The 23,923-nt window shown below is 60.9% G+C and overlaps 1 protein-coding gene across 1 annotated transcript in view; it reads left to right on the top strand.

Moving 5' to 3' along the window:
* The window catches only part of EFNA2 (ephrin A2), a 45,837-nt gene that overhangs the window by 13,570 nt on the left and 8,344 nt on the right, over positions 1 to 23,923 (top strand). The gene's annotated exons all lie outside the window — the stretch shown is intronic.

Genomic DNA, 23,923 nt, shown 5'->3' on the forward strand with positions numbered 1-23,923 from the left:
GGCTTTCCATAAAACCCCTCGGTGGTTTCTGCTTGAGCTCCCTGCCCCTGGGTCTGGTGGTTTTTTTTTCCCCGGGGCGTCCCTTTGTGGATGCGGGTCTTGGTTTGTTCCTCTCCACCCTGGGTGGGGATCAGGATGCTGGGACCTGGCTCGGGATGCTGGAATCCAGCATTCCTGGGCTCCAGGGTGCCCTGCACCGCTGGGATCTGCCCTGCTGAGGAGCGAGGGGCAGATTTTGGGATCCCATTCCCACCTTTGCCTGGCTCTCAGCGACCTTGGGCGAGTCACGTCACCTCCGCGCGCTTCGTTTTCCGCAGCTGTGAAACGAGGACAATGATACCTTTCCCACCTCGCAGAGGGGTTGGGAGGCTTAATTAGTTAATGTTCGTAAAGTGCTTTGAGGATTAATTAATATTGTGACTCTAATTTTTTCCGATGGTGAAACGCCACTTAAAAATCTCCGCGCTGGTTCCTTCCTCCCTGACCCTGTAAAGCAAATCCAGCCCAGAACGTCACTGGTCTCTGCAGGAGCCATGTGGCCATGTCCCTGCTGGGTGTCACCTCACCAGTGCTGAACTGGGAGGCACTGGGGGCACTGGTATGGGGGTGTCCCAGAGCGTGGGGTGCAGCTCTGGGCTCCCCGGTGTGTCCACCTGGGCCTGATCCTCCGTGGCCAGGCTTTCCCTGCTGGGAGCCATTCCCATGGGAATCAATCCATGGTCACCTCCCTGTGACACTGCCCATCCCTGCCCAGCCTGCTCAGGCACCTCTGGAAATCCTGATCTGCTTCGGTGGGAAACTGCCCCCAGCCAATCCCACATCCCGTGTCCGATCCCACCCGGCATTTCGGGGGCTGCGGGGGCTGGCTGGGGGGTGGCCGGTGCCTGGTGGGTTGGGGACACTGTGCAAAGCTCTGGGCAGCCATTGGGAGCACAATCCCGGCTTTTCCGGTGGGAAGTGGGATCACACCTGGCTGGGACACAGCTGGCAGGGGCGGGAGGGCAGTGCCAGTGTCCCCGTCCCCGTGTGCCGTTAGCGGGGTCCCTGATGGGCACCTTTGGTTTCCTCCAAGGTGATTCCTCAGCAGTGGCTCTGCTCCGCTGTGCTCTCCTGCTCCGTGTGAGCACGGAGGGGACAGGGACAGCAGAGGGTCCCCACGATGGCACTGCCATCCCCCAGCCCCTTGGGGTGTGAGACCCGGGACTGGCTCAGCTCCGCTGCTGGGAATGTCTCGGGTCAGCAGCGGTGGGAAGTTTCCTGCTGGGAGCAGCCAAGGGAAGAGCTGAGTGTGTGTCCCAGCTCTGGGTGAGCCGGGAGATCCCAGCCTCTGGCTCTGGCACAAACCAGGGGTGTTTGGCTCTGTTGGAGATGTGGGAATTCCTAGAGGGGCTGGTGGGGGCACGGTCCCAGGTGGGATGGGCCGGTGGGACATGATGGAGCCCCGGGGCTGGAGAATCAGGGACAGCAGGACAATTCCCAGGAGCACTGGAGGGAACTGGAACCCGCCATGGAGAGAGGAAGACGAGGAGGGAGGTCTGGAGGGAGCCACAATTCTCTTCCCTGGAGCTGCTGAGTGGAGCTGGAGGAGAAGGAGCATCTGGGCTGGGAGAGGATGTGCCGGGAGGGTCCAGCCCTGGTCGATGGCTCCTGGCCCTGCCCCTGATCAGGTTCCTGTCCCTGGTTGTCACCAAACTCTGTTGGTGGGAGAAGAGGCACACACAGGCTCTCAACCCACAGGATTTGGGACAGGACACTCCAACATCAGCGTCCCCATGGCCGGACCCTGCTCCGTGCCGTTAATGACATCCCTGCAATTAAACTGGAACTAATGCAACGATAAAAATAACCCGCTGTCCTTCCGCAGCGCCGCATCCCACAAGCTCAGAGGTGTTTAAAAACCCATTTAACACCGGATCCTGGGCGTGGGGTGGCACCGGGATCTGCGTGGCCACGACTGGGTTTTCCAGCCCTGACCCATTCCCAGCCTTCTGCAAGGTGTGAACACCCCCAGTTCCCTCCAGTGCAGAGACTGGTTTACCAACTGCCGCGTTTTAAATAATCTAAATTACATGAATATTTTATTTTTCTTCTTTCTAGAGTTGTGGAATTCCCAGGGGTTGGTTTTCAGGCTTTTCTCCGTAATGGAGGAGCAGGAACGCATTCTTTTAATGGTAATTGAGATTCTTGCATCATTGCAGGACTTGGGAGCTGGAAGGGCTTTAAATAACGGGAAAGGGGGGTGGAATTTGGGTTCTGGCACCTCAAATGGGTTTTTGAGGTTTTTAGGTGGTTTTCCTCACTCTTGTGACAGGGCCAGAAATCTGCATCCCCATCCCACTGCCCTGGGAGCATCCCCCAAAGCAGGAGATGACTTGAGGTGGTGACAGGGCCCTGTGGGTGTGGTGACCTCTCGGGAATGGTGCTGGGGTGACCTGTGTCAGGCACCCCATGGCTGGAGCCGCCTGTCAGCCCTTCCCCAATCCAGATATCACCCAGATATCGGAGCTGGGCCCTCCTGTGCTGAGGTTTGGGGTTTTTTTATGGCTTTGTTGCCTTCTGACTGGCACCAATCCAGAGGACACCCATCCTGGGGGAACCCATCCCTTGTTCTGCTGCAGGGATGCTCGTGGAGCGTGGGAGGGGTTGCTGTCCCCCCTTCGCCGTGCACGAGAGCGGGGTGGATTTGGGAGGGAATGAGCAGGATGAGGATGAGCAGAGGGTGGAGCGTGGCTGTGCCAGCCCGGGGGTCCTGTCACTGTGAGTCCCCAAACACCAATTGCAGGAGCAGCAGGGCAGAGCTGGCACTGCCACCCCCGTCCCCTCCCGAGCTGCTCCCTCTGCTGTGCCGGGCTGGATCCCGGCCCCGACAGCACCACTTGTGCTGGCCAGGGCTGGTCCCCACCACGGCCTTGTGGGGCGGTGGAAGGGGCTGCCGAGCACTTTTGGGATGGGGGGAGGCGGTTTCCGGCTGCTGGGGGAAACATCTGGATCCAATTCCCGCTCCACGTGCAGCCGGCCGGGCTGGACCCGCTCCTGCCGGCGTGACAGGAGCGGCTCTGCTGTGGAGGGACACAGAGGGTCCCTGTCCTGGCCTTGGGAGCCCCATGGAGAGACTCCTTCCCAGTGGGAGCCCCAGCACGGCATCCCCATCCCAGTGAGAGCCCCAGCACTGCACCCTGATCCCACTGGGAACCCCCAGCACTGCACCCTGATCCCACTGGGAGCTCCACCACTGCACCCTGATCCCACTGGGAACCCCCACCACTGCACCCTGATCCCACTGGGAACCCCCAGCACTGCACCCTGATCCCACTGGGAGCTCCACCACTGCACCCTGATCAAACTGGGAACCCCAGCACGGCATCCCCATCCCAGCAGGAGCTCCACCACTGCATCCCCATCCCCGTGGGACCTCTGCCACCCTGCCCTGGAGCTCCCCTTGTCCCGGTGCCATCTCCCGGGGCTCCTGGTGCCCGTCCCCCGTGCGCTGCCGCCCCGGGCGGGGGCGGGGGGAGCCGCTGCCCGCCGTGCCTTTTGTCAGCCTCGGAGAAGTTGACCTTGAAGCGCGCTGGCAGAGCCCTGCAGCTTAATCGTGTTAGAGGTGTCTGACTGCGGCTCGCGCGGCTCTACCTGAGCGGCATCAGCAAGGGGGACGCGGCGGGCTCGCCGCCCTGGCTCAATAATTGATGCGTTTTTCTCAGCTCCCCCTTCCGTGAAAGGAAACCCAAGTGCTGGGAGGATGGCAGGGCCGGGAGGATGGCAGGGCCGGGAGGATGGCAGGGATAGGAGGATGGTGGGATTGGGAGGATGGTGGGATTGGGTGGATGGTGGGATTTGGAGGATGGCAGGATTGGGATGGAGGATGGAGGATTGGGAGGATGGCAGGGCCAGGAGGATGGCAGGGCCAGGAGGATGGCAGGGATAGGAGGATGGTGGGATTGGGAGGATGGTGGGATTGGGAGGATGGGAGGGCCGGGATGATGGCAGGATTGGGATGGAGGATGGTGGGATTGGGAGGATAGTGGGATTTGGAGGATGGTGGGATTCGGAGGATGGCAGGGCTGGGAGGATGGCAGGGCCGGGAGGATGACAGGATTGGGATGGAGGATGGAGGATTGGGAGGATGGTGGGATTTGGAGGATGGCAGGATTGGGATGGAGGATGGAGGATTTGGATGATGGTGGGATTTGGAGGATGGCAAGGCCGGGATGATGGCAGGATTGGGATGGAGGATGGAGGATTGGGATAGGAGGATGACAGGACCGGGAATGGCAGCGCTGGGAGGATGGTGGGATTGGGAGGATGGCTGGAGTAGCAGGGTGGCAGTGTTGGAAGGATGGCAGGCCTGGGAGCATAGCAGGGCCAGGACGATGGCAGTGGCAGGGCCAGGAGGATGGAGGGACAGGGCCAGGAGGATGGCAGGGACAGGGACACGGGATGGGAATGGGAATGGGAATGGGAATGGGAATGGGAATGGTGAGGGGCTGGGTTCCATGGGGAAGCTCCAGGATGCCATCCTGGGGTCACCCCGCTGTGGATGGGGATGTGCCGAGGGTACCCCGTGGTCATGGGGAGACACGTGGAGGTGGGAGCAGCCCCTCCTGCTCTGCCCAGCTTCCTCCCCACGTGAACCCTCCAGGCACCACATTTCCAGCCGCTTTTCTTGGGAATCTGCAGAAACCCTCAAACCCTGCATTCACATGGAAACACCGAGCATCTCCCCATTCCCAGGAGCACCTCCTGCCCCAGGGCATGGCACAGCCCCCTGGGTCTCCCCTGCTCCCACCTGGATCCTCGTCACCCTCGGTGACCCTGGACCCCACCTTGGGGGCGCTGGCCCCGGGTGCCCCCCGGCTCAGCCCCTTTACACCGGGCAGAGTTGTTTTGCCTCCATACAACCCTTCCTCCCTGCCTCCCCCCTTTTCCCCCCTTTCCCCTCTTAGCCAAGCGCACAGGGAAGGGGAGAGATTTTAACCTTCTGCCTGGAACCAATTAAAAAGGTCTTTCCACAGAGACGAAAGTGCTCGTGCACCTTTGTGTGCTGCGAGCGGGGGGAAGAAAGCAGAGGCGGCCTTTGAAGGGGGGATGAGGTCCCTCCGCTGGGACCCCTCCGGGCTTTCAAAGCCTGCGTTATTTCTTTATTTTTAAATAGCCAAATTAAAGTGCCTCCCGCTTCCTCCCCTCCCCGTTCGCGCGGCAGCACGTGGCCCCCGCCAGCTGCGAGGGGGGATGCGGGCACGGCTGGTCCCGTTCAGGGTGTTCTGGGCACCGGGAGGGCTCAGGGCATAGCCCAAAGAACCCAGCTGGGACCCCTCTGCCATGGGGCAGAGCATCCCTCCCTCGTGCTGGGATTGCCGAGGCGCTGGCAGGGTGGTGTTGAGGGGGTTCTGGCTAAGCCAAAGGGGGCACGCTGGCCAGGGCAGCCCCCCTGCTCGCCTCAGGGCAGCCCCCCACCCATCCGGGGCAGCCCCTGCCTCACCCCAGCACAGCCCCATGACCAGGGCAGCCCTCGTGCTCACCCCAGTGCAGCCCCCCAGAGCAGCCCCCACTCACCCAGCACAGCCCCATGACCAGGGCAGCCAGAACAGACCCTCGCTCACCCCAGTGCAGCCCCCCAGGGCAGCCCCCACTCACCCCAGTGCAGCCCCCCAGAGCAGCCCCCACTCACCCCAGTGCAGCCCCCCGGCCAGGGCAGCCCCCTGTCACCCAGCACAGCCCCCCGGCCAGGGCAGGCCCTCTCTCACCCACCCCAGCCCCCTCTCACCCACCCCAGCCCCCCCCCCCCCCACCCCAGCCCCTCTCTCACCCACCCCAGCCCCCCCTTCACCCACCCCAGCCCCTCTCTCACCCACCCCAGCCCCTCTCTCACCCACCCCAGCCCCTCTCTCACCCACCCCAGCCCCCCCTTCACCCACCCCAGCCCCTCTCTCACCCACCCCAGCCCCTCTCTCACCCACCCCAGCCCCCCCACCCACCCCAGCCCCCTCTCACCCACCCCAGCCCCTCTCTCACCCACCCCAGCCCCTCTCTCACCCACCCCAGCCCCACTCTCACCCACCCCAGCCCCCCCTCACCCACCCCAGGCCCCCCCCCCACCCACCCTACCTCTCTCACCCACCCCAGCCCCCCCACCCACCCCAGCCCCTCTCTCACCCACCCCAGCCCCCCCACCCACCCCAGCCCCTCTCTCACCCACCCCAGCCCCCCCACCCACCCCAGCCCCCCTCTCACCCACCCCAGCCCCCCTCGCCCCCCACCCGCCGCCCCTTGAACTCAACCAGCCGAACGCATGAGTGGATTTCTTCAAAGCGCCCCCACCCCACGGGCTGTGCCCCCCTCCCCGCCGCCCCCTGCCCAGCCCCGTAAGCCCCCGCTGAAAGGGCCGCAGAACAAAGCACAGGAAGGGATTCCGGTGGTTTCCGCACGGACCTGAATGTGGAGTCGCTCAATGGAAGAGGAGCCAGGACGCGCCGGCGCTTTTCATCCCCGCATCCCTCCCCGGCCGCGAACCCAGCGCTGCCTCTCCCCGCGCCCCTCGCTCCTTTCTCTTTTATTTTGTTTTGTTTTGTTTTTAATTTTTTTTTTTTTTTTTTTTTTAATATAGTAGTCTCAGATTTATTTTTCCACAGTGTAATTCTGAAAGACAGCGGGGATGAATTATTCATTCCTCCTCTCTGCCTTTGCATACAATCCCTGCCGGGGAGGGGGCCGTGGCGAATGCGTTTGTGTGCAGGGCTGGGCCGAGGGGAATGGAAATCGATGGTTGAGGTTTAGGTGGGGGGCATTGGGTGATTTTTTTGGGGCTGGAGTACGTGGGGTGAGGTCAGGAAGTTTCTAGAAGGGAATTGTTCCTTTCCTCTGTGGAGTGGAGAGTCCCGGGGTGTGGGGTGACCCCAATCTCTGGGTGTTGTGTGCATCGGGGGGCTCCAGGGTGGGCACCGTGGCCCTGGCCTCACCCCTCACCCACTCACGATTCTGGGTGAAAAGAGGGTGGGAAAGTAAAAAAAAAAAAAAAAAAAATTACGCTTTTTTACTATTTTTCTCCCAAATTTAATGCTCCTTTAGCTCAGCTTGGGATGTGAGGAGGAGGGATTCTTCGAAGAGCAGGATGGCTTTGGGGACCTGTGGCTGGTGCTGCCTTCATCCCTGTCCTGCCACTGCCTTCATCCCTGTCCTGCCACCCTCTTCATCCCTGTCCTGCCACTGCCTTCATCCCTGTCCTGCCACTGCCTTCATCCCTGTCCTGCCACTGCCTTCATCCCTGTCCTGCCACCCTCTTCATCCCTGTCCTGCCACTGCCTTCATCCCTGTCCTGCCACCCTCTTCATCCCTGTCCTGCCACTGCCTTCATCCCTGTCCTGCCACCCTCTTCATCCCTGTCCTGCCACCCTCTTCATCCCTGTCCTGCCACCCTCTTCATCCCTGTCCTGCCACTGCCTTCATCCCTGTCCTGCCACTGCCTTCATCCCTGTCCTGCCACCCTCTTCATCCCTGTCCTGCCACTGCCTCCATCCCTGTCCTGCCACTGCCTTCATCCCTGTCCTGCCACCCTCTTCATCCCTGTCCTGCCACTGCCTTCATCCCTGTCCTGCCACTGCCTTCATCCCTGTCCTGCCACTGCCTTCATCCCTGTCCTGCCACTGCCTTCATCCCTGTCTCGCACCCCATCATTCCAGAAGGATGTTCTCCCCTGTGCCCCCCAGAACCCCCCACTCTGTGCCCTTCTCTGGGGACACAGGGACAGCCGGTGCCACCCCTGACCCCTGGCATGGCCATGCCAACCTTGGAGTTGGCTGCCAAAACCTGACGGGGGGAAAAGGGGGTGAAGCGAGGCGAGGGGGGATGAGGGGGTGAATGTGTGCGAGGGGAGGCAGCACCCCGGGCAGGGCTTTAATCTGATTAACCTTGGAGTGAATGGACGAAGTGAAAAGGCTTAAACCCCAGTGAAAGGAGAGGGGAGGAGGGGGGCACCGAGGAGTGAAGACCCCGGCCGGCTGCGCCAAATTAGGTCAAATTTGGCCGGTGGGACACAAGGGGAAGGAATAAGGGCGGGGGGGAAGAGTCAGGCGAGGAAATCAGCGTGGATCTGCTGGCGCTGTGACCTCACCGGCACCGCTGGGCTCTGTGCCTCAGTTTACCCCTTCCCTTCTCGAGGCACCGCGACCCTCCGGCCTAGCCCTGTGGGGGGGGGGTGCTTAGGAGGAGCCCCCCTCGCTGCTGGCCGTGCCCCGTGTCACCTGGAATGGCCACAAGGAGCCTCCTCGTGTCCCCCCCACCGGAGCCGCCGGGTGCAGGGGGAGCTCCCGGAGCCTGCGGTGCCCCGGGGCTGAAGCAAAGCGCTGCCGGGGGGTGGCCGCCCTCCCCTCCATCCCCTCTGCACCCGATCGATCCTTGCCCCGATCGATGGGCGCTTCCCTGCGGGCGAGGGGCGGTGCTGCCCGGCCGGGCAGGAGAAATGGCTTTTCGCAGAGCCTGGAGCGGGATCCAGCATCGATCTCTGGTGCCTCGTCAGAGATCAATTAGGCCGGTCATTAGCCGTGCCCAGAGCGCAGCGGGAGCTGCGAGGGGAGCAGGGAAATGCCAGGCTGGCAGAGGATGCCCGCGGGATGCTCGGGAGCTGCCCGGCTCACACATCCCACCCTGCACGCGCACAGAGCTTTCCCTGCCTCAGTTTCCCAGCTCAGAGCTGGGGTAGAGGCTGTTCCAGCACGGCTGAGAGCCCGGTGATTGTCCCGGGGCTGTGAGAGCCTCGTGGCTGTTCCGCCTCATCCTCCTGATGGGAATGGTTGTTTGTCAATCCCTTCAGAGCCGTCGGCATGGCCGGAGCTGTCCCAGGAGCGGGAAGGGGCCGGGAGGAGCGCGGCTGTGCCGGGGGCTGACAACTGACCGGGCCGTGTGTCTGTCCCAGCCGGGAGTGTGTCTGTCCCAGCCGGGAGTGTGTCCGTCCCAGCCGGGAGTGTGTCTGTGTGTCTGTCCCACCCGGGAGTGTGTCCGTCCCACCCGGGAGTGTGTCCGTCCCACCCGGGAGTGTGTCTGTCCCAGCCGGGAGTGTGTCCGTCCCAGCCGGGAGTGTGTCTGTCCCACCCGGGAGTGTGTCTGTCCCACCTGGGAGTGTGTCTGTCCCACCTGGGAGTGTGTCCATCCCAGCCGGGAGTGTGTCTGTCCCACCCGGGAGTGTGTCCATCCCACCCGGGAGTGTGTCTGTCCCACCTGGGAGTGTGTCCATCCCAGCCGGGAGTGTGTCTGTCCCACCCGGGAGTGTGTCTGTCCCACCCGGGAGTGTGTCTGTCCCAGCCGGGAGTGTGTCTGTCCCAGCCGGGAGTGTGTCTGTCCCACCCGGGAGTGTGTCCATCCCACCCGGGAGTGTGTCTGTCCCACCCGGGAGTGTGTCCATCCCACCCGGGAGTGTGTCCGTCCCACCCGGGAGTGTGTCTGTCCCACCCGGGAGTGTGTCCATCCCACCCGGGAGTGTGTCCGTCCCACCCGGGAGTGTGTCTGTCCCACCCGGGAGTGTGTCCATCCCACCCGGGAGTGTATCCGTCCCAGCCGGGAGTGTGTCTGTCCCAGCCGGGAGTGTGTCCGTCCCAGCCGGGAGTGTGTCCGTCCCACCCGGGAGTGTGTCCATCCCACCCGGGAGTGTGTCTGTCCCACCCGGGAGTGTGTCTGTGTGTCTGTCCCACCCGGCCGTGTGTCTGTCCCGGCTCAGAGGAAGCAGCGCGTGGGAGCAGGACAGGGACCAGGTCATTGTCCTGCTGGGAGGCCCCGGGGAGTGGCTGAGACCACCCAGGCACTCATGAGGGGACTGGACACGACGCCCCGGACAGGAGAGCACGGGCGGGGATCCCCAGGGCAGCCCTGGCTGGGAGAGAACCACGGGCGCTCCGTGGTGGGAAAGCAGGAATGCCTGGAGGGGTGGGGAAGGGAGCAGGGCTGACATCATCTCTCGGGTGTGAGTTTTCAAGGCCGTGAAGGATCTGCAGGTCCTCGGCATCTGTGCAGGGACATGTTGTGAGCAACCTCTGCGTCCCCCTGAGCTGGCATCCTCCCAGCCTGGCATCTTCCTGACCTGGCATCCCCCTGACTCAGCATCCTCCATCCCCAACATCCCCCAGCCTCATCCTGTGCCCACTTTCCCCCCTGGCTCAGGGTTTGTGCCCATGCAGGTGTGCTCCTGGCAGCAGAGGATGGCAGCAACAGCCACCATGGCACAGCATTTGGCATCCACCCTCTGTGCCACTGCCCTGACATCCTCCCCTCAGCCAAAACCCAGCTGGAGAGCGGAGCTGAGCAGAGCAAACCCTCGGCTTTGGGGAGGGTGACCTGGGGCAGGTACCGCCTGCAGCAGCCGCCTCTGCCCGCGAGCTGCAGCTTCTAAGAAACAGAAAATAAGGAGAGTTTCAAAAAGAAGGGAAAAAAAATAAAAAATAAAATAAAAAAAAAATTGAAAAGTTCCCCGATTACATCTGGTGAAAGTGACAAATCTGCCAGGCAGGTGATTATTCTGGGTACGGACGTGCCGAACACAGATGCCGATAGGATTAAAGGGGAAGAGGGGGGAGCTCGCCCTGTTAAACCAACACCTGATAAAAGAATAAACCAGCCCGAGGAATAAATTCCCAGCTTTGCCAAGGTCGTGCGGCGCCAGGCCCGCTGCCACTGCCGTGGGGAAGGGACAGCATCCGAGCTCTGGGGTGAGCAGCCCCCCACAGCCGGGCACCCCAGCAGTGCCGCAGCCCCCGCTCCCGGGAGCGCCCGTACCCGGCATGCCCTCGGCTGCCTGGTTGCTTTCCAGGCACGTCCCGGGCATCCCCTTGGGATGGCGCAGAAAATTAACAGCAGTTCAGATCTGAGGAACTTTATGACACGTGTATGATAGGACTGAACCAGGGCGTAATTGAATGACGGATGAGCTTCCAAGAGCCACATTTCCAGGGAGTAATGAAAAATAGAAGTGCTATTGACTAAAGGAGCTTTCGGCGGCCGGGCGGCACGGCGCGGGATGAGCCGCTGCCGGCGGGGGGAATGCATCAATACGGCGAGTAATAGCTCAGTTATTATAACTCTGGAAATGTCATTCAGGCCTAACCAGAGAACACTGGCTATTAACTAGCCTTAAACAGAACGCGCCGGGCGGGAGCCCGAGCCGCCAGCGCCCGATAATTATTTTACTTCTTTTCATGGCTCTGTCGCCTTTCCCGCTGCGGGGAGCCCGGCCTGAGTGCCCGCAGCCCCGGGGGTCCCTGTTACAGGCAAGGTTCCTTGGGAGCTGCTCCAGGGCAAGGCCCCATCGCACCCCAGTTTGTCCCTGTCCCTCGCAGGGATTGCTGGCGTTGCTCTTGTCACCTGCAGCTACAAGCTCAGGGCTGCAGGCTTTGTGCACAAGCCTCGCTGTGTCCCTTCCCGCATCACTTCCCATGCACGTCCCTCCGTGCATCCCTTCCTGCATCACTCCCCATGCACATTCCTTCCTGCATCCCTCCTGAATCCCTTCCTGCATCACTCCCCATGCACATCCCTTCCTGAATCCCTTCCTGCATCACTCCCCATGCACATTCCTTCCTGCATCCCTCCTGAATCCCTTCCTGCATCACTCCCCATGCACATCCCTTCCTGAGTCCCTTCCTGCATCACTCCCCATGCACATCCCTTCCTGCATCACTCCTGCATCCCTTCCTGCATCACTCCCCATGCACATCCCTTCCTGCATCACTCCCCATGCACATCCCTTCCTGCATCCCTCCTGAATTCCTTCCTGCATCACTCCCCATGCACATCCCTTCCTGCATCACTCCCCATGCACATCCCTTCCTGCATCACTCCCCATGCACATCCCTTCCTGCATCACTCCCCATGCACATCCCTTCCTGCATCCCTCCTGAATCCCTTCCTGCATCACTCCTCATGCACTTCCCTTGCTACATCCCTTCCTGCATCCCTCCCTGCATTCCCCCATATCTCTTCCTGCATCCCTTTGCATGCACATCCCTTGCTACATCCCTTCCTGCATCCCTCCCTGCATCATTTCCCATGCACATCCCTTCCTTCGTCTCTTCCTGCATCCCTTCCCTCATCCCTCCCCACAGTTCTTCCCCTCAGCCCTCCCCACAGCCCTGCAGCGCCTCTGCCGAGACACGCAGCCGGCAGCGATGGGATCAGGGCTGGCAGAGGCCGGCTCGGGGCCCGGTGCCCTGCGGAGCCCCGAGGTGTAATGAAAGCCCAGGGGAGAGTATCGAGTGATCCTAAATGGATTTTCTCCATTAGCTCAGCCCCATCAGCCGGTTATCCGCTCCTGGAGCGCTCCGGGGCTGCCGCCACTGGCACTCAGAGTGCTGCCAGCACCTGCTGCCGCAGCACAGCGCAGCACCCACCTGCTGGCACCGCCAGAGGGGCACCCATCCTGCCAGCCCAGCACCATCCTCCCGCTTTTGGGGCGCCCTTTTTGGCGGGCAGCTACCCTTTGAGAAGGATGGTGAAGTGCAGGGGGGTCCCGCATCCCAGCCTTATCCCTGGGTACCCCAACATCCCACCCTGCCGTGGGGGAGGTGGTGGGGAGGGGGCTCGGCGGGGTGAGGGAGGGCTGGCTCCTTCCCGCACGCAGCCTCTCCCTGCTTGGCAAGTCGGAGTTCATCATTAGCCAGGAAATAATTAATTGTTGGGCAGACAAAAGGCATCGCTCGGCCCCCCCGGAGACCCCGTCAAAGGGAGCTGTCAGGGCCGGGCGTGATGAATTACTGCCGGGACGGGGGGACAGAGGGCTCCTTTGGCTGGGGGTCCCCGCGGGTCTGGAGCCTGGGAATGCCAGGGTGGCACTGAACAGGGGGCTGCGGGGTGCCAGGACTGCGGTCCGTCCTTCTGAGCCGTGTCCCCGTGCCCGGCTGATGTCCCGCTGGGCAGCGGCGGCCGATTTCCACCGCGTCGGCGTTTTCCCGGTGACTGCGGGGCCAGCGCTCGCCCGGCTCCCGCCGATCAAATTACCGCCCCAAATTCCCTGCCATTCCAAGTGTTCCAAGGTTAAAGAGTCAGCGGTGCTCCCGCCGACCGCCGCCCTGCCGCCTCCCGTCCCGCCGCCAGCCGAAAATAGAGCGGGCAACGAGTGAAATAATGCACCGATCCGTGTTTATCCGTGTTCATCTGTGTGTCTTCAGCCACCTGGGATGGGGAATGTGCTCCTTGTTTGTGGCTGCTGCTGCTGGACCGCGCCGTGCAGGAAGATCCAGCCCCGGGGTAGGGAAACTGAGGCACGGGAGCAGCGGATACCGTGCTGGTGCCACGGAAGGACGGTGCCGTGTCCCGCTTGTGGCTCTGGGATGAGGCCGAAGGAGCAGCTCTGGGGAGCACCAGGACAGCGGCTGGTTTAGCCCAGAGGCTGGGGTGTGACACTGATCCATCTCCTCAGTGCCTTTTCCTGCTGCCACCCGGCCCCTCACAGCACCAGGGACACCCAAAATCCCCCTCCAGCCTGGTGCCACTGGCAGGGTGGGTACCCCAGGAAGGGCTGTCCCTCACTCCCAGGACAGAGGGGAGGTGACAGCAGATGGGACAAGAGGCTGGCACCGCCATCGTACCACAGACGACCCCACATCCTGAGGCTCTGCCTGCAGCGTGCCAGGCCCAGCCACAACCATGCTGGGGCTCGGCCGTGCTAATGAGGTCACCCCTGGGGGGCTTTTTACCCCATCCCCCACCAGAGACCCCCAAAGGGCGCCTTGATCCGGCTGTCCCAGCGGGCTGCGGCGGGGGGCCCGGCTGTCACCGGCTGATAACCCCCGGCAGCTCCGTCCCGTGCCCGTTATCAGCGCCCGCCCGCCTGGCCAGACGCGGTAATTAGGGCGCTCAGCGTGAGCCGCCGGAGCACGGATGAGCACGCGTGGTCCCGTGCCGGCTGCGAGAGACGTGCGGTGCCCGACGGCGGTGGGGACGTGAGCGGGGCTGGTGTGCACAGGGCTGAGTGTGCAAGGGGACACGAGTGCCAGGTCGGTGTCCGTGGGGACACGAGTGCCAGGCCGGTGTCCGTGGGGACATGCGTGTTAGGCCAGTGTCTGTGGGGACACGAGTGCCAGGCCGGCGTCTGTGGGGACATGCGTGTCAGGCCAGTGTCCTTGGGGACACGAGTGCCAGGCCGGTGTCCGTGGGGACATGCGTGTCAGGCCGATGTCCTTGGGGACACGAGTGCTGGCTAGTGTCCATGGGGACACGAGTGCCAGGTCGGTGTCCGTGGGGACATGCGTGTCAGGCCAGTGTCTGTGGGGACACGAGTGCCAGGCCGGCGTCTGTGGGGACACGAGTGCCAGGCCGGTGTCCGTGGGGTCACATCTGCCAGGCCGGTGTCCATAGGGACACCTGTTCCAGCCTGGTGTCTGTGGGGACACGTGTGTCAAGCTGGTGTCCATAGGGACACAAGTGCCAGGCCGGTGTCCATGGGGACACGAGTGCCAGGTGATTGTCCCTGGGAACACGTGTGTCAGGCCAGTGTCTGTGGGGACACGTGTGCTGGCTGCTGGCACGCAGTGATTTGGGAATGAATCACCTCCCTCCAGATCTTGGTGTCCCTGTCACCTTTGCTGTCAGCCGTCGCTGTGACCCCTCCTGCCACCTGGCTCTGCTGTCTGGGTCCACTGGCCCTCGCCCCGATCCCTCTTGGACCCTCGGTCCTCCCACCGGGCCTGACGGATCTGGGTGTCCAGTGAGCTCCTGTGCTGGCACTGCCGTGCCCATCCCATCATGGCCATCCTGTGGTGGCCACCCTTGTGTGCCCATTGCTCTGTGCCACCTTGCCATGCCCATCCCACTGTGCCCACCCTGCCATGCCCACCTTGCCATGCCTACCCTGCCGTGCCCATCCCACCGTGCCCACCTCACCATGCCCACCCTGCCATGCCCATCCCACTGTGCCCACCCTGCCATGCCCACCCTGCCATGCCCACCCTGCCGTGCCCACCTCACTGTGCCCACCTCACCGTGCCCACCCTGCCATGCCCATCCCACCATACCCACCCTGCCATGCCCATTCCACCATGCCCATCCCACCATACCCACCCTGCCATGCCCACCCTGCCATGCCCATCCCACCATGCCCACCCTGCCATGCCCATCCCACCATGCCCACCTCACCGTGCCCATCCCACCATGCCCACCTCACCGTGCCCACCCTGCCGTGCCCCCCGGCTCCCGGATCAGCCATGGCTCTGCCGCCACTAACACAATTACCGTGACACTTCCCAGCCCTCATCTCTCCGACAGTTGAGTTTCTGCTGATTCGATTTGTGTGGATCCAGCCCCGGGCCCGGCTGGCTGCCGCCATCCCCGGAGCCGCTGGCGCTCCCTGGAGGGGCGGCCGTGGCCGGAGACCCCCCCGGTGCCATCCCACCGCAGTGGGCACCGCGTCACCGAGGGCTGGCAGCGAGGGATGTCACATCCACGGTGTCACATTCGTCATCTGAGCGGTTCCTGGTGCCTCGGTAGCCGGGAGCTGCTCCGTGGCGATGGCAGAGCTGTGCTGGGGCGTGAGGACGCTGCCAGCTCCCCAAAATGTGTTGGGAGGGATGTGGGGCAGCAGGCCCCGCTCTGGATGGGGTGCCAAGGGGAGGAGATGGCGATGATGGAGTCTGGGGTGCCATGAACGTGCAGCGGGCACAGAGGAGCAGCAGGGTGGGGTCTCAGGGTGGCCTGGCACGGTGCAGTGAAGCTCCTGGGGTCACTCCCCACGGCTCACCGTGCCTCCTCAGTCCCCAGCCCAGGGGCTCGTGGCCGGCACCACTTGGTGGCCGCAGGTCCGGCCGGAGCAGCCGGGGCTGGGCTGAGGGAGAAGGAGCTGGAGCGGGACCTCTGCGCCGCCCCACTTTATTATTGAATTTAACCTACAGTCTTCCTTACATGCCACAGTGCCCGTAACTAGTGCAGAGGCTGCTTTTATGTGCAAATGAGGCTTTTTTTTTTTTAATCTTTGACAGAGAATGTGCTGTGTTTACATAACAGAGGGCCCTGGTACTCTGGAGAGGGCCACTGACAGTGCTGGCAGGAGATGTTAAGAAAGATCTAACATTTCTGATCTCTGTTTAGCCAGAGGCGCTGCGAGGCGGCGGGAGCAGCAGGGGAGGGTGGCTCTGGGGTGCCCGGGAGAGCGGCTGGGCTGTGCCTGCCCGGGGCTCCGGGGCAAGGAACCTGGGGCACAAGGGATGGAGCAGCTGCAGGAATGGGGTGGCACCAGAAGGTCACGATCTGGGTGTCCCCATGCTGCATTGGAGACCCCAGAGCCCTACCCAGGGTCTCTGAGCTCATGGCTCGGGACAGGGCTGCCCTTCCCCTGTGCTGATGGTGCTCCCTGAGGTTTGGGAGCATCCAACAACCTTGGGATGAGCAAAAAGTGGTGGTGAACCCAAAGCTGGCGGTGAACCAGCAGCCAGGAGCTGTCGGGATGAACTGTCCCAGCTTCCCTCTATCATCCACTGGCACCAGGAAAGGGAAAAACTCCTCCTGCCAGGTTAAGTGGAAAAATGACCAATATCCCAGGGCCTGCCAGGTTCAAGCGCATTAATTCCGGGGAGTTGGTTAATGGCAGTATTGATTAGTCTCAGCGCTGGGCTAACGAGCATCCATGCTAATGAGGGGTGAGTGGTGGGAATTGCAGCAGCTGGAGCGGTTCCAGGGAGCTTTGGTTGCGGTGTGAGGGTAGAGCTCCCCAAAAAGAGACTCCACCTGCCTGGGGAGTGAGGTTCATCCCCCTGGATCGTCTGTGGCGCGTGGAAAATGGAATATTTGTGTGTCAAAACCACAATTTCCAGCTGACACCTGTGGTTTTTTTCTGGACAAGAAGGTGATGTCATGAGTCCGAGGGAAAAGCCTGTCTGATCCATGCTTGGCATCATGGCAGGATCCATCCAGCCGGCGTGTCCGTGTCGAGCTGGGTCGTGTGAAAATCCCAGCTCTTGGTGCTTCCATGGGGTCGTGGCTCTGGTTGGGTTTATCCCAGGCACTGGGAGCTCCGGGGTCCTGCTCAGGGAGGTTTGTGGGAAGGAATCTCCCGATCCCAATCCCAGTGGGGCTGAGGGCGAAGCTACCCTGGCTCTTCCCTGCAAAGCTGCTCAGTTTTTGAACTCTTTGCTTTTTTCTCTCTTTCTTTTTTCACTCCAAATGCTTGAAAGGCCCCGTTCCTCCCCCTGCTGTCCCCAGCAGCCCCCCCAGCCCTGTCTCAGTGCAGTCTGGGGATGGGGATGAGGGGGGTTGACACCCTAAGTTTGGCTTTTTTCCTTTGTGCAGCTTGGCAAAAAGCGAGATGGGGAGGGAGAATGAACTCGGAGTTTGGAGAACCAAGAGCAGGTTTTGCTTTGGGGTGCCAGGAGTGTCCTTGCAGTGGGGTGCCAGCCCTGGAATGGGGTACAGCATCCAATATTGGGGTGTTAGCCCCACAGAGAGGTACCAGGGGTGCAGTGAGGTGCCAGCCCCACAATGGGGTGCCAGCCCCACGGTGGGATCCCAGCACCAGCTGCCAGCGAGGATCAGTTCCCATTATTCCGTCAGTATGAGGAGGCTGAGCAGCTTCCGCGGCGTTTTCGGCACCGCTTTGGTGGGAATCCTCCTCTCCCAGGTACCACGTGCCCAGCCCCGCCAGGCTGGCGCTTGCATTTAAACAAATTTTATTTTCTGTGCGCTAAAGCCTCCCCACAGCCTGCGGGATCGGGCTCGGGCTCGGCTCTGCTTCGGGATCCTCAATCAGGCTGAAATAACAGCTCCGGGGGTCCCCATTTATCTCCGCGCCTCTCTCCTCGTGCATCCCATCTCATCCCGCTCTGTCACCCCATCCTGTAATATCTCAGCATCTCCCTAAAGCAAAAGATGACAATAAAGTGTAAATGGGGAGTGTTGGCTCTGGAGCATAATGATGGCAATTTAGATGCCAGCCGTCATTTCCCCGCCGTTGCCCCAGGTAACAGGAGCCGCTGAATCCTGTGGGAACGCGGCCGAGGCGGGACGAGGTTACCTCGGAGGCTGATGGCTGTCCTGGGATTTTCTGTCATTTACCTTAAAAGGAGGGAAAGGGAGATATCCGTCAGTGGAGGCGTGAGCTCTGGCAGAGCCAGGCCGAGCCGGGCTGGGGGTGCTGCTCCCCTGCTCTAGCTGGGGCAGTGCTGGTCCCTGGGCAGCTCTGGGGATGGCAGGGCTGGGGAAGTGATCCCTGCTCCTGCATGGAATTTGTTCTCACTACCCACAATGTCTGCGCCAGTCTCCATCCCTGTGCCCATCTCCATCACTATCGCTGTCCCTGTCTGTATCCCTGTTCCATCCCCACTCCATCCCTGTCTCAATCACCGTTCCCATCCTCATCCCTGTACCAGTTTTTATCTCCATCTCCATCCCCATCTATCCCCCCTGCCATGCCAATGCCTGTCCTCATCCCTGTCTCTGTCCCCATCCCTGTCTCTGTCCCCATCCCTGTCCCCATCCCTGTCTCTATCCACATTATCTTCATCCCTATCCTTGTCCCCGTCTCCATCACTGTGCCTGCCCTTGTGTTTATCCCCATTCACATCCCTGTCCCCATCCCTGTCCCATCCCTGTCCCCATCCCTGTCCCATCCCTGTCCCATCCCTGTCCCCATCCCTGTCCCATCTCTGTCCCACCCCTGTCCCACCCCTGTCCCACCCCTGTCCCACCCCGTCCCCACCCCTGTCCCACCCCTGTCCCATCCCTGTCCCATCCCTGTCCCCATCCCTGTCCCATCTCTGTCCCACCCCTGTCCCACCCCTGTCCCATCCCTGTCCCCATCCCTGTCCCATCCCTGTCCCCATCCCTGTCCCATCTCTGTCCCACCCCTGTCCCACCCCTGTCCCATCCCTGTCCCATCTCTGTCCCACCCCTGTCCCACCCCTGTCCCATCCCTGTCCCACCCCTGTCCCATCCCTGTCCCACCCCTGTCCCATCCCTGTCCCACCCCTGTCCCCGACCGGAGCAGCCCCAGGGCTTTCAGCCGATGTTAAGCCCAAGCCCAGCTGCCACCGGCGGGAGCCGTCACCGTCATTCCCGATGGCGGTGATTGAGCCGGGCTCGGAGGTTGGAGCGGAGATAAATACCGGCATTAAAGCTGTCAGGGCCGGCGCCGCAGCGCTCCCACCGCTCCCACGGTGTCACCGGCCGGGTCACCCATGGTGGCACCGCTGGAACCGGGCCCCGGCTGGCCAGGGCTCCCGGTGACAGCCCTGGGGGGTTTCATCCCATCCCGCCGCTCCCAAAAGGGAATTGTTTCCCACAGCACCAGGAGGACCAGAGCCCCAGCCCTGCCCGTGGTTTGGTTCCCAGGGACGTGGTGGCAGCTGGGACCAGCGTGTTCCTGGAATTCCCCAGGAATTCGCTCCAGGAAAGGGGAAAGGGAGAGAGAAAAGGGACAGGAAACTGGAAAGGAAAGGGAAACTGAAAGAGAAAGGGAGGGGAAGAGAAAGGGAAAGAACATAAACATGACAGGCATTCCTAAAGCCCCTCCACTGCCTGGCTGGGCCCTGGGGAGCCCCGGTGCCCCCCACCCCGTGCCCCCCACCCCATGCCCACCTCCCCGTGCCCCCCACCCCTGCCCGTGCCCGTCCCGCCCCACACTCTCCCTCTCGCCCCCTCTTTATTTTTTTAATCAGCGGCGTCGCTTTCTGGCGCCGAAGCATTTCCCAGCCCCGCACTCAGGAAACCTCATTAACACAGATCAAAAGGAGCTTTTAATGATTTATAAAGGTGCAGCAGTTTGGAGAAATTAAATAATTTAGGTGCTGTGTGTACGGCGGGGTCCCTCCGGACCGCATTACCGACGCTCCGTGAGCCACGGCGCCGTCCCCGCTCTGTCCCACCGAGGCACCGGGGACAACGCCGGAGCCTCCGGGGACTGCCACTCGTCACTGCCACCATCCCGGGGGGTGGGGTCGGTGGGGATGGGGCGTCCCCTGGATGTCATCTCATCCCTGCCAGCGCCCGGGCTTGGCTGTGTTGGGATGCTGGGAACATCCTGGAGGGAGTTCGGGAGGTGCCGGTGCAGGGGACGCTCGCTGTCCGACATGGAAAATATTGGGAAACACGGTTAAAATCACCTTGGTGGGGCGGTGGGAGGGAGCAGTGGGATGGCGTGGACCAAAACTGGCTGGACACAGATGTCCAGGTGCATCCTGCTCCATCCCCTCCCAGCTCCGTAGGTGGCTTTTGCCTCTTGAGCAGGGAACAGGGATCAGCCTGTGGAGCCTGGGACCAGCACATGGCCCAAATTCCCCCCCGATCCTGCCCAGTCCGGCTCCTGCCCAGCCCCGGGCATCCCGTGGGATGGCGCTGGGCTCGGCAGCGATTCCGGCTGCCCAAGGAGAAGGAGAAACAGATGGAAAACCGGCTTAAATGTTCCCGGCGTGAAGTCCATTGCCGGCCACGGACATGCCAGGAGCCAGCCGAGCAACAGGATTAATGCAGAAAGGAGCTGCTGGAAGGGGTCGGTGGGCGCCTGCACCCCAGGGACCCTTCCCTGCCACCCCCCAGCTCCGGGAGCCTCTTTGTCCCCATTTCCTGAGGTGGGGGGGACACCTTGCAGGGCTGGGGGAGCTGGGGGGGTGTTGACATTGGCTACTCTGCAGCTGAATTTCCATCGGGTTGTGTTTAATAGCCCCAAAGAGGGCTGGGGGGGCTGGTTTGGGGGGGCGGGGGGGGGGAGCTGCTGTGTTTTATTTTGCTCTGTAATAGGCTTATTACTCCTGATCACGCTGTGACTATTTGAATGAAGGAGATTTCGGGAGATGAAAGCGGAAGGGAGATTTTAAGTCTCTCAGCGCCTGGCCCTGCAAGGACGGGTGCCCTTGGAGCGGGGGGGGACCCCATACCTGGCCCCCCTGCCCCAATCCCCCCCTCACCCCTCTGCCCCCGTGAGCCCCGACCGGCCCCCAGTGGTTCCAAACCTCCTAATTTCCAGCCTCAATTTATTCATGGCCGGTTTATACCCATTTGTTTATGTGCCAACACCATTCCTCAGCTTAAATAGCTCTTTTCCATCCATAATATCCACCCCCCCTCCCCGTATTCCAGCGGGTGCAATCATATCTCTTTTCAAGCTGTTCAGGAAAGAAAAATCTGAATTATTTAACCCTTGGGACACTGGCTGGTCTCGCAGGGTGTAGAGAGACAAATCCGCTTTGTTCCCGCGCTGGGTCGCTGCCCGAATTTGGGGATTTTGGGAGGATGCTGCTGCAGCTCAGAGGGGAAACTGAGGCACTGGCTGTGGTTGGGGGACCAGGGCCAGGGTTTAGGCGTGGGATTTGCTCTCCTGGTTGGCTCTGCCCTGCAGGGGCCAGGGGGGCTCTCTCTGTCTCCTCCCAGAAGGGTTTTTCCCCTCCACAGTGAATATCCAAGAGGTAAAAACTTGGGAAGTCAGTGTGTTTCCAGCAGGGAAACCTGCCCGGTGTGGTGCAGGGCTACAGGGGCTGGGTGCTGCCAAAGGGGCTTCACCAGCTCCCAGATTTTAATTCCGGACAATTTCCCCAGGATGGGTTCTTGCTCCTGTCGTGGAAGGGGCAGAGGTGTCACGGTGCTGTTGATTGAAGCCCAGCATGATTGAGCCAGGCTCCGTGGGTGGGAGCATGGAGCTCCAGAGCTGGGGTGTCCATGGAGTGTGTGCTGCCAGGATCTCCCAGGGTTCGTCCCTGGGGATGAGATCATCCTAATCCCACCCATCCCATGGCATCATCCCCACCCCACCCATCCCATGGCATCATCCCCATTCCATGGCATCATCCCCATCCCATGGCATCACTCCCATCCTGTGACACCAGCTGTGGTGCTGGGATCATCCCCATCCCATGGCATCATTCTCATCCCATGGCATCATCCCCATCCCATGACATTGTACCCATCCCATGGCATCGTCCCCATCTCATGGCATTGTCCCCATCCCATGGCATTGTCCCCATCCCATGGCATCTTCCCCATCCCATGACATTGTTCCCATCCCATGACATTGTCCCCATCCCATGACATTGTCCCCATCCCATGGCATCGTCCCCATCCCCTGGTATCTTCCCTGGTGATGGAATTATTCTCATCCCATGATGTCATCTCTGATGATGGGATCAGTAAGATCATTGTCCCCATCCCATGTCATTGGCTCTGGTGTTAGGATCATCCCTATCCCAAGGTGTTATCCAGGTGCCAGCATCATCCCAGTCCTGTGGCATCATCCCAGTCCTGTGGCATCATCCCAGTCCTATGGCATCATCCCAATCCTGTGGCATCATCCCAGTCCTATGGCATCATCCCAATCCTGTGACATCATCCCAATCCTGTGGCATCATCCCAATCCTGTGGCATCATCCCAGTCCTGTGGCATCATCCCAATCCTGTGGCATCATCCCAGTCCTGTGACATCATCCCAATCCTGTGGCATCATCCCAGTCCTGTGGCATCATCCCAGTCCTGTGGCATCATCCCAGTCCTGTGGCATCATCCCAATCCTGTGGCATCATCCCAGTCCTGTGGCACCATCCCAATCCCATGGCTCTGGTGCTGGCATCATCCCCATCCTCTGACTGGGATGCACTGGGAGAGCCCAGGACCCCATGCAGAGTGGGGTGCACCATGCTGGGGGTCCCCACAGACCCCCTCACCCAAAGAGGGTGACCCCCTCCCTGCAGCCCCCCTGCACCCATCTCTGTCTGGGCCATTAATCAGCTTTCATCAGCTTTAATTCAGCAATTTGAAGTGATTTTTTCCAAAAAATGGAATTATTATTATTATTATTATTATTATTATTATTATTATTATTATTATTATTATTATTAATATTAATATTATTATTATTATTATTATTATTATTATTATTATTATTATCAGTGTCATTATTATTATCATTATTATTCCCCTGATACATGGGCCCCCCCCCCGCCTTTTCTTGGGCTTTAGTAACGATCATTAAAATAAATAATTTTTTTAAATAAAAGGCAGCCAGAAGAAGGTTTTTTTGTTGGTTTTCCCTTTAAATATTTTTTATTGTTCTCCTCGTGTTTGAAAATTGTTTCCCAGTAAATTCCAGCCCTTTGTATTAATTTTACATTTTCCAATGTTACCTTGCCAGGGGCAGGGTTGGCACAACTGGCTCGGGAAAGGAGAGGGAAGGAGAGGGAGAAACCCTGCTCCTTAATTAGCGCGTTCGCTGTGTGATCAGAGAGCTTATGAGGCAGGTAATGAGCTGGAGGGGGGCTGCAGGACCCCTCCCCTCTCCCCACACCTCCTCCTTTCGTGCCCCCCTTTCCCTTTTTGGGGTCACTCTCAGCGGCTGCCGCAGCCTCGGGGGGTTTTAGGGAGCCTCCAGATGCTGCTTTGGGAATTTGAGGGGGTTGTGGTCGCTGTCCGGCCCAGCAGGGCTGTGCTGGTCCCTCCATCCGCTGGCCAAGCCCTGGAGCTGTGGGGTGCTGAGGTTTTGGGGGGCTTCCTGATGAGGGGGAACCTTAAATTGATGAGGAAAAAATACTCGCTCAGCGAGGAGAGGAAGCTGAATTCGGCCTGGAGCCGGCTGTGATGCCAGGGGGGGTCTGGAATTTGGGGAGGGGGTCACAGGGGCAGCCCCCAGGAGCAGGAGGGGGGTTGTTGGCACGTGCCACGGAGTTCTCCAGTGCTGCTAATCCCTTAATCTCTGGGACAATTTGTGCCAAGAACACCAATGACACCGGGATTGCGGCGCTGAGCTGTGGGGATGTGGGAATAATCGTTTTTGTGTGATTTCTTACCAAATGGCGCTGGTTTGTTGGCGCGAAACAAAGAGGATGTGGATTAATCTGGAGAGGTTAATGGGGATTTTGGGGTTGGATCAAGCCTTGGATGATGGAGAGGTGAGGCCCTGGGGCAGGGTGGCCAGAGAAGCTGTGGCTGCCCCATCCCTGGCAGTGTCCAAGGCCAGGCTGGACGGGGTTTGGAGCACCCT

This window comes from Cyanistes caeruleus, chromosome 25, assembly GCF_971803275.1.
Source record: "Cyanistes caeruleus chromosome 25, bCyaCae1.hap1.1, whole genome shotgun sequence".
NCBI classification, from domain to species: Eukaryota; Metazoa; Chordata; class Aves; order Passeriformes; family Paridae; genus Cyanistes; species Cyanistes caeruleus.